Here is a 6,582-nt window from a genome sequence, read left to right on the forward strand (position 1 = left end):
CATGTGGACGAGCATTATCATGCAGAAGAATAACTTTGTCGTGTCTGGAGTAGTAGTGGGCGCTTTTTTCCTTGAGTGCTCGGCTCAATCTCATCAATTCTGTTCGGTAGAGAGCCCCAGTAATGGTTTCGTTCGGTTTGAGCAACTCATAATACACGACACCTAGCTGATCCTACCAAATATACAACATGAGCTTTTTCCCATGAATGTTCGGCTTGGCTGTCGATGTTGAAGCATGGCCAGGTGGTCCCCATGATTTCTTCTTTGGGTTATCGTAGTGGATCCATTTTTCATCACCAGTGACTACACGGCGCAAAAAACCTTTTCGTTTATGCCTGGCAAGCAGCATTTCACATGTGAAAAATCGGCGTTCAACGTTTCTCGGCTTTAGTTCATATGGAACCCAATTTCCTTGCTTTTGAATCATTCCCAACGATTTTAAGCGATGTGAAATTGCTGGTTGAGTCACTCCTAATGTAAATGCAAGTGCTTCTTGCGTTTGGCACGAATCTTCATCCAATACTTCCAATTCCGCGTCTTCGTACACTTTCGGTCTTCCACTACGTTCTTTGTCTTCGACATCAAATTCACCGTTCTTAAACTTTTGAAACTACTCACGGCAACTTCTCTCACTTAAGGCAGCCTCACCATATGCTTCTACAAGCAATCGATGCGCCTCAGTTGCAGATTTCTTCAAATTAAAGAAGTAAATCAAAAGCTCCCGCAAATTATGCTTATTCGGCTCAAAACTCGACATTTTCGCACGAAAAAAGATATAAGATGCTGATGCAAAATCGCTAATATTTTAAGGTTATGTTCTTGCCAGATGTCCAACCTTACGATATGACAATTTTAACTATAACATACTGGTAACGCCATTGTTTGTCAAACGGCGGAAACTTATTTATACTCCCAATAAATCGCTTTTTCATTATAAAGATGAACATGGTTGATCTCGCTATGCATACCTTCCAATGTAAGTTTATAAATTAAATGCAAAATACTTCGAGAGAAACATGAAATACGAAGCGCCTACCGAGTGTTAAAATGTTGAACTACAATATATTATATATTAATTTTGAAATGAATTAATTTTCAGAAATAATAATTGCGTGCCGATAAGATTATGATTCACACAATCTGAAACAAATAATCCCCCCCAAAATTTTCCAAATCTTAAAAAACTGTAATAAACTTATTGCGAAAAATATGCCTCGGCCGGGAGTCGAACCCGGATCTCTTGCATTCCGTGCGAGCGTCCTACGAATTTACATTATCGAGACTTCGAAACGTTTATGATCTCAAGCGAATTCAAGCGAATATATTTACAAATTATATCATTATAACCTCACTTGCGCTTTGGAACGCACGCACGCACGCACGCATGTCCGACCAACGAGTTAGCGGAAAATGTGATAGGAAATTTTAAATGAGGATTGTTAAGAGCGTTAGCGAATAAATCAAATGCGTTGTCAAACATAACTACATTAATTAATAGATATCTAGCTTCATATATTAGGTCAATCAGAAAGTTTCGTCCATTCATTGCAAAAAATATGATTTTATTTAAAAAACAAACTGAAAAAGTACCTCAATCAAAATATTGTCCATCGTTAGCGATGACTTTTTCCCATCTTTCAGGCAGTAAGCGAATTCCGCGGCGAAAGAATGATTCATTTTTGGAGACTATTCACTCAGAGACCCATTTTTCGACGTCTTCATAAGAATTGAAGTGTTCCTCTGCAAGTGCGTGTGCCATCGATCGAAACAAGTGATAATCGGAAGGGGCACAGTCTGGTGAATAAGTCGCATGAGATAGCACTTCCCAGCGAAGTGCTTCTAAGGTTTCCTTGACATGTTTTGTGACGTGAAGCCGAGTGTTGTCATGAAGCAAAATCACTTTATGTTGTCTTGTTTCATATTCTGGTCGTTCCGTGCAATGCTCGACTCAAACGGATAATTTGTTCTCGGTAGAGATCCTCTATGACTGTTTGACCAGATTTCAACAGCTCGTGGTACACTACACCCTTCTGATCCCAACAAATACAGAGCATTGTCTTCTTTCCCTGGATATTCCGCTTTGGCGTCGATGTCGATGGTTGGCCTGGATCGCAAATGGTTTTTTGTCGTTTGGGTTTAGAAATAGATCCACTTTTCATCGCCAGTCACAATTCGTGCAAAAACTTCTTTCTTTATTGCAAGCAGAGTTTCGCAGATGGTTTTTTGCTTTTCAATGGTTTGCGTAAAATAACACTCGGTCTCGCGCTAATATATCGCTGCACTTAGCGCCGAGACACTGCCATGTCTCATAATTGACAAAATACAGACAACCGCTTATCATCCGGAAAGCAACGAAGCTCTCGAGCGCATCGAATATTAACAGAATATTTTCGTCACGACAAAAATCTGATAGATTGGGATAAATGGATACTACGCGGTCTAAACAGTTAATACTATCGCATGTATCGATTCGATACACCATTCGAATTAGTCTATTAAGTGGAGCATCAAGCTACTCTATTATCGTCCTTAGTCACTCCGCTGAAACCGTCTTACGATGATTACGCACAAGAATTAGTAGAACGGTTCCAAGCTGCAAATCAAACTGCAAGAGAATCCTTAAAAGAAAAAAAAGGAAAAAGCAAAATTTCATGGAAAGCAAAAAAAAATAAAATTTAAAGTAGGATAAAGTATTCTTATTCAACGAAACGCTACACGTATGGTCGAAAAAATTAGACGCGCTTTGGACCGGATCCTATACGATTTTAGAGAAAAATTTTGATATTAACTATACTATCTACATAACTAAAATAGGGCGGAAAAAGCTTTGAACGCACGTATTAAATCATATGAAATTATATGTTGAACACTAAAAAGTTATAAATAAAAACTCATCAGTAAAGAACTAGAAAGGATACGGGCAGTAGGAGTCAAGCGCAGAAGACGTCGCGCAAATAATATATCTATGAAATGTAAAACTTTATTCACTAAAACGCGTTTACATGTTTCGGCTCACTTTTAAGCCCTCCTCAGAGACAACACAAACTAATATATATAAACTGTGAATAAAAATTATCCTGTCATGGTGAGTACCCCTACATCGAAAATTTAAATGCCAGAATTAAACTAAAAAAAAGTATGAGTGTATCGTTCTATAGTACTAATAAATTGCGAAAATTAGGGTACATAAGGACCCTTTACCGTGTGACAAGAAGTCAAATGTTGTTTATAAGATCTCATGTAAGAGTTGCGATGCAAATTATGTGGGACAGACATAGACAGCTGAAGTCAAGAATTACGGAGCATAAGAACCATATCAGATGGAACACCTCTACTCGTAATGTCATAACGGAGCATCGAATAAGAAGGCTATGATTTCGATTGGGACAACGTTACAATACTGGAGCGTTACACTACGAGGAGTCTCATTACAGGAAGAGATTGATTTTGGAGGTGATATTCATCAGGAGACAGACGCACGGACTCAACTTGCAGACAGATATGGAGGGACTTTCCAAGGCCTCCCAATCATAGAAAGCTTTAGTTGTTGTCACGTCTAGTCAGTCAGTGTCGTTCGTACGCAATAATGAATCTTTCTGATGTGATTTTTGATTACTTTTCAACTTTCATTTTTATGGAATTGATTAGCATTTTAATGTTAAATTTTTCCATTTGTAATCTTGAATAATATTAGCTAAAACTAAAAATGATTCACTGTGTCTGATACTGATTGGCTAAAATATCGAGAACCGGTTTTTGAATAATTTATAGTAATGTTTGCGATATAGTTTGTGATTTGTAATCAGGGTGAGCATCCTTATTTTCGGGATAATTAATTGTAATCTTTAAGTTTTTTGATAAATTAGTTTTTCATATTCCCTATTTCGATATTTCGGTTATTTCCTTTTTCTTTGTTCATTTTTCTTTTTTCTTTTTCTTTCACTCTTTTTTTCTTTTGCTCTTTTTGGGTTTAATTCTGGCATTGAAATTCTCGAGGTAGCTCACCATGACAGGATCATTTTTATTTACAGTTTATATACGTTAGTTTGTCTCTGAGGAGAGCTTAAAAGTGAGCCGAAACATGTAAGCGCGTTTTAGTGAATAAAGAAGTTTCACACTTCATAGATATATTATCTGCGCGACGTCTTCTGCGCTTGACTTCTACTGCCCGTATCCTTTCCAGTTCTTTGATTTGTGAGGAGTCTTGATTGGTTTGATTTGTAATTCGGACTCATCAGTAAAAGTAGAATTTGCATTCTATGGAGGTAGGAAGAAAAAAAAGGGGTTTTCGTACAATGTAATTAATTTAATTATCTGCACTTACAAATAGTCTTTAATTAAAGAAAAAGAAACAGTACATATACATATGCATACACATATACACAAAAATGAAAAACAAGTATAATACTTAAGGTCCTCGGAACGAGATCGCCCTACAGGCAGAGGATCATCGTCCCGGCCATGACAACGCCTGATCGCGAATACGTGAATGGTATGAATTTCGGAGCGAAGTCTTCCTCTATTATCCTTATAAAATTTTTCAAAAAATATCGCCCGTAACCACCCTGGCTACGCCACAGCACCTCTAAACGAAACGGTCTCGCGCAATCTTCAGGTGGAGGCTCAGCTACAATAAGAGCATTCGCATGATCAGGTTCTTCTGCTTCGAAACAAACTAAAAAAGTCCTATGAAACGGAAATGAAATCTCAAAATATTTTCGTATATCAAACTAACTACACGGTGAGAAAAACACAATTGACGAGAGTGCATGTAACGAATTCAACGAGCCGCCATGGGAAAAGGTCGTGAAAGATTATGACACAGCGACCATTTTTAGCGAAATATAATATGATAGCGTCTAAAAATAAAATTAGCTGTAAGTTTTTATTGTTTAAAATTAGCTTATCGTGTACAGGCGAATAAACGGGTAGAACAAAGAAATAAAACGAGAAGACAATTTAAAATAACAAAGAATTAATTAACACTGTTATTGCGTTACAAAATTACGGTATGGTAGGAATGACGCAAGGACTATTAGACAATCCAAGCATATAAACACTGTACAAAATATTACGCTTTGTCTATCATCCAGGGATATACTTTGAAAAATAGAAAATTTGCATCAAGTATAATTAACTTGGAAATTAATAATTAAAATAAACATCACCTCATTGATCGACAAGATTAATACAATTGCAAGAGTATATGCAAAAAAACAAAACATTTATAGCAAATGAAAAAATTGAAAGCACAATTAATAACAAACATATGGCATATGAATATACAAGAATATTTGATGTAATTAATGCGATACTATTCGACTTATGCTTATTTCATACTGGACGTGATGAATGACGATTAATATCCAATGAAAGCTCTGTTTTTTAACACGTGATGTAAAGCAGAGCTTGTATTGGATATTGCTCATCGTTTATCGTGTACAGAGTGCAGTAGGTATTAATACGCGACACGGATGATATCCTATTTAGTTGCGATAAAAGAGGAAATATTAAATCCTGTATTAATATTTATCGATATTATAATAGAAAGTCTTAAAGAAGTAAATTAATAATTGCCAGAAAGGTTCTACTTTTTGTTTAAAATAAGAGTAAACGAGTGACTGAAAATGGAAAAAATAGTTATTATTAGCGTCTATTGTAACGCAGAAAATCTATTGATTAATTATTTAAAAATTTTTTTTAATTTTTTCATCCCCAAAATATAAATTATTAAATATAATCCTATTACTTGTTCTAGCTCACGAAAACGTATTTATGTCAATGCAGGTAAATAACTCATTAACAATAGTTGTAAACATAGAAAGACATATCTGCAATACTTTCGCGGACTGAATTACAAAAATTATAATTAACACAAAATACTTGTGTTCTCATAGTTTGCTAATACACTGCATAAATAATGACTCTATCTGCGAAATTGAAATGTATTTAGAAACAAATAAAAGATTGTAACATAAAATACACAACGTCAAATTGCATTTCATGAATTGTCTTAATTAATTCATACTTTTTATCATATTCAGTATCAACGAAACAAATAAATTATGATTTAATGTAAAGACTACGGAGAAATAAAAAAAACGATTGAAACAGGTAAAAGCTAGAAAACAATCGAATCAATAACTAACAATCAAATTAGTAACACCAGACCCATTAATAAAGGTTCCGATAGTCACTGCTAGTGTTGAAAATCTGTAGCGCACATAACGTAGTATACTGTATATATTCCGTTCAATGAGAGAATTACTTCGGATCGGACGAAAACTCGTCCGTTTTGCGAAGGCCTTCACAGCGTTATACGAGGTCTGGCTATTAAATAACGAGACTGCTTATGAAAAAGAGTTTTATTTTAAAAATTATTCTACAATTGAATGCTCCCCTTCAATGTACTCCCCTCCCCTCGCCACACACCGTTCCATTCGTTTTTTCCATTGGTCAAAGCAATGCTGGAAGTCTTCTTTTGTAAGAGTATTTAGGAGCTCCGCCGATTTTCGCTTCACCTTTTCCATCGACTCGAAGCGGGTTCCTTTTAAGGCAGACTTGATCTTCGGAAACAGGAAA

General features: G+C 35.8%; 1 protein-coding gene across 1 annotated transcript in view; it reads left to right on the top strand.

The window, feature by feature from the left end:
• LOC108750126 (serine/threonine-protein kinase SIK3 homolog) overlaps window positions 1-6,582 on the top strand; it is a 26,737-nt gene that overhangs the window by 12,428 nt on the left and 7,727 nt on the right. The gene's annotated exons all lie outside the window — the stretch shown is intronic.

The sequence above is a fragment of the Trachymyrmex septentrionalis genome, unplaced genomic scaffold (assembly GCF_001594115.1).
Source record: "Trachymyrmex septentrionalis isolate Tsep2-gDNA-1 unplaced genomic scaffold, Tsep1.0 scaffold321, whole genome shotgun sequence".
Taxonomy (NCBI): Eukaryota; Metazoa; Arthropoda; class Insecta; order Hymenoptera; family Formicidae; genus Trachymyrmex; species Trachymyrmex septentrionalis.